At 43.9% G+C, this 13,268-nt stretch overlaps 1 protein-coding gene across 1 annotated transcript in view; it reads left to right on the forward strand.

The window, feature by feature from the left end:
- The first annotated feature begins 3,464 nt into the window (after positions 1-3,464).
- DNAH8 (dynein axonemal heavy chain 8) overlaps positions 3,465-13,268 on the forward strand; it is a 288,603-nt gene continuing 278,799 nt past the window's right edge. Inside the window, exon 1 of the mRNA XM_024557808.3 lies at positions 3,465-3,590. The gene's annotated coding sequence lies outside the window, so the exon portion shown is untranslated. The remainder of the gene's footprint in view (positions 3,591-13,268) is intronic.

Consider the following 13,268-nt stretch of genomic DNA (forward strand, 5'->3'; position numbering starts at 1 on the left):
TTATTCTAGACTACATGTTCGGAAGATGAATTTGTAGGTAAGGGCACAGGGATATATTGAAAGCTCTTGAAAGGATATGATATTCTGTAATTTGTTTGCTACTGCATTGGAACCTATAGATGTACCTCTGACCGGGAATATGGCAAGTGCTCAACTCAAGTGCTAAAAATAAACCAGTCAAAAAATGAACCACAGAGAAATTCTTTAGTACTCACAGTCCAACAAACAGCAGGAGTATTGTTACAAAACAGACCCGGGGTGGGGGACAAGATACTGTGACCGAATGGAGCCCTCTCTCCTGGGGTCCCCCTGTACTAGGTTCTCCCGGCCTGCCGCCCTTAAGAATTATGGCTCTAAATGCCAGAGTTCGGTGAACAGGAAAGGAACTATTTATTCAAAAGTTATACAGACTAGACTCTGGCCAAGATGGAGATGTAGGTAGGTATACTGTGCGTCCTCACACAACCAAAAGAAGGACAACAACAAATTTAAAAACAAAAAACAACCGGAACTGACAGAAAATCAAACTGATCAAACTGTGTGGAAGTCAGACAACCCAAGAGATACAGAAGAAACTCATGCAGAAGGAGGGGCGGAGACAGGCTACCTGGGAGGAGAAGACCCACTGTGGGGCGGCAGCTGGGTGGGCGAGGCAGCGGCTGGCAGACCGGGGGGTCCCACAGGTGCGTGCAGTTAAATCGGTAGGAACAACTGGGGAGCGAGACAGACTGCACAACCCAGGGTTCCAGTGCAGGGAAATAAACTTCCAGGAAGTCCAGGAAACTCAGAGAGTCCCAAAGAAGTTGGACCCAAGGAGGAACACACGAAGACACATCATAATTACATTAGCCAAGTTTAAAGAGAAGGAGAGAATCTTAAAAGCAGCAAGAGAAAAGGAGACACCTACAAAGGAGTTCCCATAGAACTGTCAGCTGATTTCTCCAAAGAAACCTTTCAGGCAAGACAGGGCTGGAAAGACATATTCCAAGTCATGAAAAGCAAGGACCTACATCCAAGGACCTATGGCAACGCTATCATTTAGAATGGAAGGGCAGATAAAGTGCTTCCCAGATAAAGTTAAGGGAGCTCATTATCACCAAGCTCTTATTATATGAAATGTCAAAGGGACTTATCTAAGAAAAAGAAGATCAAAAACTCTGAACAGTAAAATGATGACAAAGTCACACCTATCAAAAACTGAACCTAAAAAAGTAAAAACTAAGCAAACAACTAGAACAGGAACAGAATCACAGAAATGGAGATCACATGGAGGGTATAAGTGGGGAGGGGGAGAGGGGAGAATGCTGGAAAAGGTAAAGGGAATAAGAAGCATAAATAGTAGGTACAAAATAGATAGGGAGACGATAAGAATAATAGAGGATATGTAGAAGCCAAGGAACTTACATGTACGACCCATGGACATGAACTAAGGAGGAGAATGCTGGTGGGAGGGGGGTGCAGTGCAGAGGGGAATAAAGGGGGGAAATGGGACAACTGTAATAGCATAATCAATAAAAATATTTTTTTTAAAAAGTACAGACTTAGAATAATGACTTAATGTCTTTGTTAAAACCCCAAAGCCCCTTAAAATGCCCACAAACACACACAGTCCTTCCTTCCCCCTTTTGCTCAGCCAGGGGTACCATATCTCAGGAAAAGAAATAGAAGTCCATGGCTCAAGTAGCCCCCAGTTCTTCCCAGTAATCTGTGCTTCGCTGGCAGGCCTCCCTCAGTTCCCAGCACCATCAGCTGTGTTGCGATCTCCAGTTCTTAATCCAAACCCATGTGGCCCTTCTCATTGGCCCACCAGTGAGAGTCCTTAACCCGTTTCCTTCCTGCAGCGTCTCTCCTGAATTCTTCCAAACTGCTAAGAGAACTCTACATGGCTGCTACATTTTGTTTTCCTGCTTCCTAAGCCCTGTGGGTAAGGGAGCCCCCCAAACCACGTGGTCCCCACCCGAAACCACATGGTCCACCGCATGGCTGCCCTGCCTGGGTTTAAAGTCTGGCGAACCTTCCTCTGCATCTCCATTTCCATCTCCTCTCACAATCTGCGACACCTGCCAGCATGCCTGTATTTTTCCAGCTTTTCTGGGCCGCCGAGCAGGCATGACCCTGTGACATGGAGCGAACCACTTCCAACCTCTCATGCAGGTGTAACCAGGAGGAGTTGCTTCCCAGTTATGTCATGGGTGGAAGTCGCTCCCATCTCCCCAGCTCAAAGCAAGGCCACAGCTACTTAACATACCTATGAAACTAGCCAGCTGTTATAATTATGTTGCATAACCGTTTTTGCATATCAGGTATGAAGCTGGCCAACTGTTAATATGCAAAATAACTCTCAATGGCCCTTCTCCATGTGTCCCATCCCCCAGTGCAGACTTGTGGGGGTGAGGATAGCCTATATTTTCATATTTCCTGGACACCCCAAGTTCTGGACCCTATTTTAAATCCTTCGTTTGGTGTGTGTGGGGGGTGGGGGGCTGGCTGCACCCTGTTACAGTATCACATGGGAGGCCATTTCTGCTCCCAGATCCCACTGGGTAACACTATAGGCCCAGATGCAGGTAGTGGTTTGGGAGGCAGCTGAGGTAGCCAGGGCTACGGGGTCAGCATCTTTTGTCGCAAGCAGTAAAGAAGCTAGTCCCTCTTGTTTGGGATGTAAGCTTCTTAGTCACACTGTGGTTGCTGCCACCTCCTTACTTGTCTCCACAGGAGCTAAGGAACAGCTCCGGGTCAGGACAGTTAGGTGTTGCAGGTTGGCATACGCCACAAGACGTGCAGGGGCCGCTGTGGGACCAGAAACCACCTCCCACTGTATAATCACGACCTGTTATTTCTTAGTGTGGATGCACCGTGATTCATTTAATGAACTTTTCTTGAGATTTTTTAATAACCATTGTTGATTCTTTTTTCTAGTTGGCAGATCTCCCAGTCCTCATTTTGAATTGAATCTGCCCTACATTCAAAGATTAACTTTAACACCTAATTAAAACCACACCCGTCACGTCGTGTCAAGGGTGCTGCCAGAAAAGCAGAACAGTAGCGCAAAGAGGAGGGGGTGAACTTTGTAGTTTTCTTCAGTCTTTGTTTGTATTATCAGTCACAGGTTTTTGAGCAAAGGAATGCAACCCAAAACATTTTAGGTTCTCAAGTGAAACATTACAGAAAATGTAAAGGTTACAGAAAACGTTATTTTATACATTTACGCACTTTCATACCTATGCCATCAATGTACACCTTGAAATCCTCCCCAGGCCCCACCCCACAAATTTCCATCTCTGAGCAGTTGCCCTTCAAGGGGCCCGGACCCCCAAACAATGTTTCATTTCTCCGGGGCGTAGGGTTAGGGTCCAGCGCCAGAGTGGGCGGGCACGGGGGCGGGGGCGGGGTCGAGGGAGGGGTCAGGGGCACCTGCAGTTCGCGTCCCGCGGCCCACACCCTCGGGGAGCTGTGACCTTCGGAGCCTGCGCTGCGCGCTCCGAAGCAACCGGCGTTGGACGCCCAACGGACGCGTGGAAAGTCAAGTGCAGCTTCTCCCACGGTGCCCGGCCTCTAGGGCCGGCTTGGGCGAGCCGAGGTCGGCGGTGGTGAGTGTGCGGTCGGGGACGCGCTGAGAGCGTGGGCACTGAGGCTCTGGCCGCAGGAGCCCTGCTCTGGAGGGTTTCCAGCCCGCTGTGGTCCCGACTGCTTTCCTCCCTATTTCAGGAATTGGAATCCGTGGTGAAATTCAGTCTTTCACCTCCCAGATAATCCTTCCAACCAGCCCAGTAACACCCAGCTTCCAACTCCAGCTAAATCACCCCCCTTTGTAAAGACCCGTCTCTTCACTTGACCGCTAAGCGACTTCACACCCTATTCCCTTTTCAACAATTCAAAAGTAAAATAGACAAAATACTTATTCCTCCAGGCCTATTTTCTGCTCCTCTCCCCCTGGGTTCCCTATACCCCCTACGTCTCCACGGAACTTACCACTTTCCCAGCCAAGCTATGCCCTCCCCTGCTTTCTTGCTTTTGTACCCCACTTAACCCCAACTTCTGCCTAGATACTCCCTTCTCAGTCACATGTCTTCCAGAAGTTTCTTTCACTGCTAGTCTCTTTCAGCCCTTTGTTAATTCACCTTTCCTTGACGTTGGCCACAGTGTATGTGTTTAACAGTCTGTCTCTCCTTTTGTGCGTTTTGCTTGGGAGAGGCTTCTCAGTTTTTGTACGTAGTCACAGTGGCCAAGCACGCAGAAGACCCTCAGTGATCACGAATGAAGGGGGATAGGGTCATAGACACCGTCCAAGGGAAAGGGGTGTAGTTGAAGTGGCTGTCTACTTCGTACACAAGTGTGCAACTTGTTTACTTTAGTATTCCTACGTGTGGAGGGGGCCAACACCTTACTGTTCTTGAAAATGACTGCGGATGACTTGTGGACATGCAATAAGCCTCCAAAACTGAACATAAGGAGAAGGGGTGGTGAGAATTTAAAATGACTTAATGTGGCACTAGGTTGTCTGTGGAGGAGCTGAGAGGAAAGGAGGGAGAAGATGCACGAGTGTTCGCCCTGCATTCACTCTGTGCTCTTAGGGCCAAGAAAGTGTGTAAGGACCTGCTACTTCTTTGTAGAGTTGCTCTTGCTGAGTCCTAAAATACAGAAGGAATTTTAGGCTCTAAATTTTAAGACTTAAGATAGGGGGAAAATATAAACACATGGTATGTTATTGTATGGGATATACACACATAACAATACAAGTAAAATAGGCACATTACTGTATCTTTGAAAGAGCCATACAGAAAGTTATAAAATTGGACTTCTGGCCAAGATGGAGGCATAGGTAGATACACTTTGCCTCCTCGTACAACCAAAAGAAGGACAACAACAAACTTAAAAACAAAAAATAACAAGAAATGCCAATTGAACTGTATGGAAGTCCAACAACCAAGAAGTTAAAGGAACATTCATCCAGACCAGTCGGAGGGGTGGTGACAGGCAGCCTGGGCGGAGAGGACTCATGGCAGGGTGGCAGCTGGCTGACCAGGCGAGGCAGTGGCTGGTGGACCAGGTGACCCCACATTTGCCTATGGATAAACAGGGAGGAACAACTGGGGAATGAGGGAGACCACACAACCTAGGGTTCCAGCACGGGGAAATAAAGCCTCAAAACCTCTGGCAGTAAAAACCTGTGGTGGTTGAGGCAGCAGGAGAAACTCCCAGCCCCACAAGAGAGTTCACTGGAGAGACCCACAGGGTCCTAGAATGTACACAAAACCACCCACCTGAGAATCAGCACCAGAAAGGCCCAATTTGCTTATGGGTAGCGGGACAAGTGACTGAAAGCCAGCCAAGAGCCGAGCAAGTGGCATTGTTCCCTCTCAGACTCCTCTCCCGCAGACAGCTCCACAATGCAGTGATGTGGGTTGCCCTGCCCTGGCGAATACCTAAAGCTCCACCCCTTACTATGTAACAGGTGTGCCCAGACACACACACACACACACACACACACACACACACAAAAAGTATGGCCCAAATGAAAGAACGGCTCAAAGCTCCAAAAATAGAACTAAGCAATGAAGAGGTAGCCAACCTATCAGATGCAGAGTTGAAAACACTGGTAATCAGCATGCTCACAGAAATGGTTGAGTATGGTCACAAAATAGAGGAAAAAGTGAAGGCTATGAAAAGTGAAATGAAGAGAAATGTATAGGGAACCAACAGTAAAGGGAAGGAAACTGGACTCAAATCAATGATTTGGACCAGAAGGAAGAAATAAACATTCAACCAGAATAGAATGAAGAAACAAGAATTCAAAAAAATGAGGAGAGGCTTAGGAACTTCCGAGACAACTTTAAACGTTCCAACATTCAAATCATAGGGGTCCCAGAAGGAGAAAAGGAAGAACAAGAAATTAAAAACTTATTTGAAAAAATAATGAGGGAGAACATCTCTAACCTGGCAAAGGGAATAGACTTCCAGGAAGTCCAGGAAGCTCAGAGAGTCCCCAAAAAGCTGAACCCAAGGAAGCACACACCAAGGCACATCATAATTGCATTACCCAAGTTTAAAGATAAGGAGAGAATCTTAAAAGCAGTAAGAGAAAAGGAGACAGTTACCTACAAAGGAGTTCCCAGAAGACTATCAGCTGATTTCTCCAAAGAAACCTTGCAGGCAAGAAGGAGCTGGACAGAAGTGTTCCAAGTCATGAAAGGCAAGGACCTACATCCAAGATTACTCTATCCAGCAAAGCTGTCATTTAGAATTGGAGGGCAGATAACGGGCTTCCCAGATAAGGTCAAGTTCAAGGAGTTCATCATCACCCAACCGTTATATGAAATGTTAAAGGGACTTATTTAAGGAAAAGAAGATCAAAAACTATGAACAGTACAAAGGGGAGGGGAATGCCTGAGGAAGTGGGGGCTGCTGGGTGGGGGTGGCAAAGTGGGAAAATTGGGAAAACTTTAATAGCATAATCAATAAAATATAATTAAAAATAAAAAATTTAAAAAATAAAAATCATACATATTACTCAAACTTATAAAAAGAAATTAAGCAAAAAAAACCCTATGAACAGTAAAATGACAACAAAGTCACAACTATCAACAACTGAACCTAAAAAAACCCCCAATGAACTAAGCAAATAAGTACAACAGGAACAGAATCACAGAAATAGAGGTCACATGGAGGGTTATCAGCAGGGAGAGGGAGGGGGCAGAATGAAGGAAAAGGTACAGGGAATAAGAAGCATAGATGGTCAATACAAAAATAGATGGGGAGGTTAAGAATAGTATAGGAAATAGAGAAGACAAAGATCATGTATGTACAACCCATATACTTGAACTAAGTGGGGGGGGATCTGGGTTGGAGGCAGGGTTTAGGGAAGAGGGGAGTAAGGGGGCGTGAAATGGGACCACTGTAGTAGCATAATCAATAATATATATTTTTTTGAAAAAGAAAGTTGTAAAATTGAACAGTGTGGTTCTTCTCTATTTCCTTCAGTTTTCCTCACTCAGGGTAATCATAGTTAATAATTTATTGTGAATCTTTCCTGGAAAGCTTTTAATATATTTTTATGAAATCTAAACTATTACTGATTTTATGCAATTATATAAATTTTATATTTTTAATTTTAAGCTTTTAATTTTTAATTTAAATTTTTAAGCTTTTAGTGCATTTTATCAAATCTAAACTTACTGATTTTATGCAAGCACTTATGTTTTAAGGAATTACATAAGTGTATGCAAATACAGATATTTTCAGCAAAGTACATATCGGGTGGAGCAAAAATAGGTTTACTGATGTGAGTATGTGAAACAGTTTATCTTGCATTATTATTTAATTATTGTATTATTTTCCGTATGAACATCTGTAAACCTACTTTTGCCCCACCCTATATTATGTGTAATTACTTAAAGGAAAAACTGGGAGGAAAGAAAAAAGTTGCCAATTAAACCTTCTTACTTTTAAATTTTTACTTTATTATTTTTTAAATGATGCTATGTTTTTTAAAAATTTAATTTTAGAGGGAGGGGAAGGGAGAATTGATTGCCCAGACCAGAAATTGAACTTGGGACTTTTCACTTTGTGGGACAACTCCCGACCAACTGGGCCACACTGGTTGGGGCCAATTAAACCTTTTTAAAGTGAATCTTAGAACAGGTGAAATACTATATATATAGAGAGAGAGACACTTTAAAAATTTATACAGTTGCTCTCATAATGCAATGTACTGTACCTTGCTCTTTTTTTATGTACCACTATCTGTTGGTCTTTCTACATCTGTACATATAGCTCTCCCCAACCCTTTTTATTGCTAATGTCCGCATTAAAATTTTATTGAGCAGGGTATTACAATGGGTACTGTTTAAGGGACACTTTGGTTGTTTCCAGGAAGTGTGTTTGTTTTCTTGCTTGTTTTGGTGTAACATACATGGTGAACAGCGAGCATCGTGTGCATGTACACCTACATACCGACAAACACATATGATGTGTATATATAGTAACCTAACTTATATTTACTATGATTTTTTCCATTTCAGCTATGTAATATACTCAAAATTTTGCTACAGTTTTAAGGAATTTTTCTGTATAAAGGCATGTAGTTGTATATATTTCGTAACTTAAATAGTTGCATCGGTGTTTGGAAGCGGTAAGCTGATATTTTATATTTAGAATTCATTACATGCCAAGTACAATTTGGCATTCGAAAACCATGTAGAAAGTGCATCTCAAAATATTATTTTTTCAGATTATTTTGTTAGAGGAAGAGTTCTACAGCTTCCCTAGGCAAAATTTCCCCCCAGTGGCGGTGGTATATATTTACCATTTATATATAAAAACATATATATTTATACCATAAATTTATATATTTATACAAACATATAAATATATGTATTTTCTATATATACTGCATATGTCTAAGAGTATATATATATTTAGAGTCTTAATGAATTTCTAAATATATATATGATAGATACGTGACTTACATAAAACTTAAACCATAGAAATTATTTAGACTTTATTTGTTTCTCAATCACGATAGTGATTAATACCTAGTTATCAGTTTCCATATAGTCAGTGCTCACCAACTACCAACCACAAAGATTCTTTATGTTCACAGAATAGGAGCTTATGCTGTCCTTAGTATGTGCCAGCTCTCAATGAACAGAGCACACCTTGAACTCTTTACTTAGAACATGTGCTCCGTGAGGGGTATTCTAACAAGTTCGTGCTGCCTGTCACCTGCCAGACCCAATAAGCAGAGACCGGGATTGGATCTTTATGGGCGCTTTATTCAGATGGTCGGCAATCTGAGAAGATGGTGGGTTTGTACCCTAATAGACCACTTTAAATTGCATTTTAAAGTGGCTGGTCTTAGCCCTGGCTGGTGTGGCTCAGTGGATTGAATGTTGGCCTGCGAGCCAAAGGGTCACCAGTTTGATCCCCAGTCAGGACACATGCCTGGGTTGTGGGCCAGGTCCCCAGTAGGGGGCATGTGAGAGGCAACTACATATTGATGTTCCTCTCCCTCTCTGTCTCCCTCCATTCCCCTCTGTCTATACACACACACACACACACACACACACACACACAGCAACATTCTCGCTCTGGGCGGTGGTCTTTAGCTGTGTCCTGGCTGGTAGTCATCTCACTCTGGAGCACAGTGGTGAGATACCATGTGGATGGCTTGTAGTCCTCCAGGGGCACAAAGGTGGAACTGCCTGTGGTCTCCTGGAGTCAGAGTGAGTCACACCTTCAGTTCCTGGAATAATAGCTTTTACATTTATTGATTACTAAGCTTATTAGCTGTTATTTAAACTAAAATTTTCCACCTTTTGAGTCCCCCACCATTCCCCCACTGTTAGTTTAAACTATCTTATTTCTGTGAGGTTGGTTTCATGTGGAAGTACTCATTTTGCTGTTGAGCACGTTTCCTAGCAGTAGACTGTCTGGTAGGGGGCTGAGGAATACATTTAATTGCAGCTCCACATAAGGGGCATGTTGTATGCAACAACAAGTTGGGATAAGGCACAAAACAGTTTTTAGCACAATTGACAGAAGTTGCACGCTCTCCAGCTAGCGCTACATTAGTGACTTTTAAGGAAAACATTTCCCTGTCCTCTAGAATTACCACAGGTTCCCAATTACAAATATTGGAGTAGGCTATTTTCTTATTGATCTGCTGAAACAAAGTATAATTTTGAAGGCTTTGTGAGGGAGTACAAACACCTACAAGACATGAAGTGAAAGCTTGTTCAAGCTAAGTTCCTCCTGCAAAACAAAAGCCAGAAGTGTTTAGGACATTTTTTGCAAAGTATACCCAAACATTTTCATCTTGTCTGAAAGGGGTAAGTTGTCCATAACATGGGGTTGAACAAAAAGTAATGAAAAAGACGTCACTGTTTTTGAAAGATGACTTTCAGGTCTTCTTGTGGTTCTGAGGTCCATTGTTCCTCTGGTGCTTTCTTTACTTGGGTGTGATGAATCCAAGGTTTTATTACCGCCAATTTCACCGCGGTTGGGGTGGTGACGAGTGTGTCCCAAGGTCCAGTCCACTTTTCTTCTGGTTGGTGCTCGAGATCCTGTCTTCCAGGTCTTGAGTAGCACCTTACCTCCAGGCTCAAAGGAATGTGGCAAACCTGCGGGGGAGAGGTGCCTAATACAAGTAAGGTCGTTAATTACAGCTAAGGTCTGACTTAACTGTTGTCCACATTTTTTACCTTTACTTCTTGATTTGTATACATATCTCCCACCCCAGTCAGAGCCTGAAATGGTTGCTCATACACAATTTCATAAGGACTCAATTGAACTCCACTTCAAGGGGCCACCCTTATCCTGAGCAGGGCAATAGATAAAGCTTGATCCTAGTGGAGATGATTTTTTTTTTTGACACAGCTTGGCTATATTTTTCCTCAAGGTGTGATTCATCTTCTCTACCTTCCCCGAAGCCTGAGGTCCCCATGCTGTGTGAGTGGCTTCACGCAAATGCTTCATGGCTGGCTCTACTGAATGTTCAGGAAGCAGTGTAGCTCCTTTCTTACTCTTTCTCCATCTACTATCAGCTCCTTCTTCGTCAAAACCCCCAGTTTCCAGCTTTCTCTAAGTCTGCAGTCAAATAGTCAGGGACAAATTGTGACAAGTCTAGAACAGGGGACAAGTCTAAAGCAGATACCAAAGGCATCGTAAATGTTCCGTCAGCAGCCTCTTCCATTGCTGGATCAGCCAGATGGTTTCCTTTCGCCACTTCAGTGTCCTTTTACTGGCGCCCTGGGCAGTGCGTGACTGCCACTTGTAGAGGTGCTTGAACGGCCTCTAATACTTTTTAAATTTCTGCTGCATACTTCATCTCCTCTTTTATTGGAGGTTAACAGTTCTTTTTTTCCTTCTAGATGGAACCATGGGATTGCAAAATTAGCAAAGCTTACCTTGAGTCGATATGCACATTCACTCTCTTTTCGTGTGACAATTCCAGTGCCCTCGTCAATGCAATCAGTCAGTCAATGCAATCAGTTCGGCTGAGCAGAGGTTCCCGGCAGCAAGGCCTCGACCTCTACTATTCCTTCAAGAATCACAACTGCATACCCAGCCTTTCCGTTTCCTTTGTCCACATAACTGCTTCCATCTGCATATGGAATAGTCTGCTTCTTCTAGAGGATGGTCCTGTAGATCAATTCTGCTAGAGTAAACTTCATCAATGATCTCAGCACAATCATGTATTAGCGCAGCCGAGTCAGGCTCAGGGAGAAGAGAGGCAGGGTTTAACTTACAGTTTTGAGGGAGACATTGGTTTTGTCGAGAAGAATGGCTTGGTACCTGCCCATTCTTCCAGCAGTGAGTCACAAATTTCCTTTTTGCTCCAGCAGGCTCCACACTTGGGGTGCATAAACTGTGATAGGCTGTCCCAGGGAAAATTTTCAGCTTCCTGTAAGAGCTCACAGGTGGCTGTCACAGCTCTCAGGCAGGCTGGCCACCCCTGGACAGTGTGATCTAGTTTCCTTGGGAAGTACGGGATGGGTAGCAAAGTGTCACTGAGCCTTTGGGTGAGGATACCTGGGGCAATGCTCTGCTTTTCATGAATGTATAATCGAAGGGGCTTTAGTAGGTTTGGAAGCCCCAAGGCTGGTGTAGAAGCCAAATACGCCTTCAGGGACTCAAAAGCCTGGGTGTACTCCTTCACCCGTTCTAAAAGGATATACTCTGGTCCTTTCAGAGTTTTTCCAGTTTAACAGACCTGATGTAGAAAATGGAGCATGTGTCCAATAATATCCAGCAGGCTGGCCCTCTGGCCCTACTCCCACTGGAAGTTTTTGCGAAGGGTATTGCCCTGCCCTGGTAGAGGCTTGTCCTCCACTGAATTTGGTTCCCTGATGGGTTTGAGATGGCAAGATCAGTTCAGGCTCCCTTTCCTCAGTGCTTTCAGGGAGGAGGAAGATCCTCCAGGGCTGGAGGGGCCGTGCTCCACGCTCACAGCAGCCGTAATGTCTAGATCTTCCTGGGCCCTCGCCTCTGACCTTTTGCTGTCTTTCACAGGCAAGTTTCCTTTTTCTCTGGACCATTAATCTATTTCCTTTTAATCCTGCATCCGGATTATATAAACTCATGGAAGTTTCAAGCTAAGGCATTTTGTCCCACTTCCCTGATCTTTGACAAAACAACTCTAGTTACAGTACAGTACAGTAATTTAAACACCCATTCAGTGGCCAGCACTCTCCTGAGTCTAGATTACACAATACATAAGCCAAATGGTATTGCAATAAAAACCACTTTTTATTTAGTCACGGGTTTATCAGCGTAAGTCAGCCAGTCAGCCAAAACTTGTCCCAAAGGGCTGTTTACTGGAATGGAGCCCCCCCCCCACCATTCTACCAGACAGCTCTGTAAGAACAAAAAAAAAAACAGATCATACTTTAATTAAACCAGAAGATGTCCTTTTAACCAGACAGAACTCTGTAAACCAGACTAAATTGTGACCTGGGATTTTAACCTGAAACAGAATGTGCAATGATTCAATCAAAAATGATGATGGTGGGAAGCGCTGAGAGTCAGATAGAGAGAGTCCCCAAATGAAATCACTTGGCAGCTGCTAGGAAGTATCCAATCCACACACCCCAGGGCCCCCTAGTCCAGGCAGCCAATGGGACCCCAGCCAAATACCCAGACTTACCAGAGTCCCCAAATCTGCCCCTGCAGAGTTACCAGAGTATATGAAACCAGAAAAGCTGGTGTTTGTGCTGCCTGTCACCAGCACACCCAATAAGCAGCGACAGGGAATCTTCATGGGAGCTTTATTCAGATGGTCAGCCACCAGAGAAGACGCGGGTTTCTGCCATAACGGACCACCTTAAATTCCATTTTGAAATGGCCCTTTTATAAGGAGAACAAAGTGTAGATAAGGGGTAAAAAAGTGGTGGTCTTCAGCTGTGTCCTGGGGGGTGGACGTCTCTCCCTGGAGCACAATGGCTCAGATACCATCTTGATTGCCGGTCCTCCTGGGGCAAGAAGGTGGAACTGCCTGTGGTCTCCTGGAGTCAGGGTGAGTCACACCTCCGTTCCTGGAACAGTAGCTTTTACATGCATTGATTACTAAGTTTATTAAAATTTTCAGACTCTCGAGTCCCCCATCAAGAAGACACACACACAGGTGGAAAATAGGTGTATGTTATATTTAAATATGTTTAACTAAATTGAGTCTGTAAATTATGTTTTTAGATTACTGTATGATCAGAGTAACTCACAATGACCTTTTTCAGTGTATTTTATTATAAACTCGATGAATTCTTGATTAT

The sequence above is a fragment of the Desmodus rotundus genome, chromosome 11 (genome assembly GCF_022682495.2).
Source record: "Desmodus rotundus isolate HL8 chromosome 11, HLdesRot8A.1, whole genome shotgun sequence".
NCBI classification, from domain to species: domain Eukaryota; kingdom Metazoa; phylum Chordata; class Mammalia; order Chiroptera; family Phyllostomidae; genus Desmodus; species Desmodus rotundus.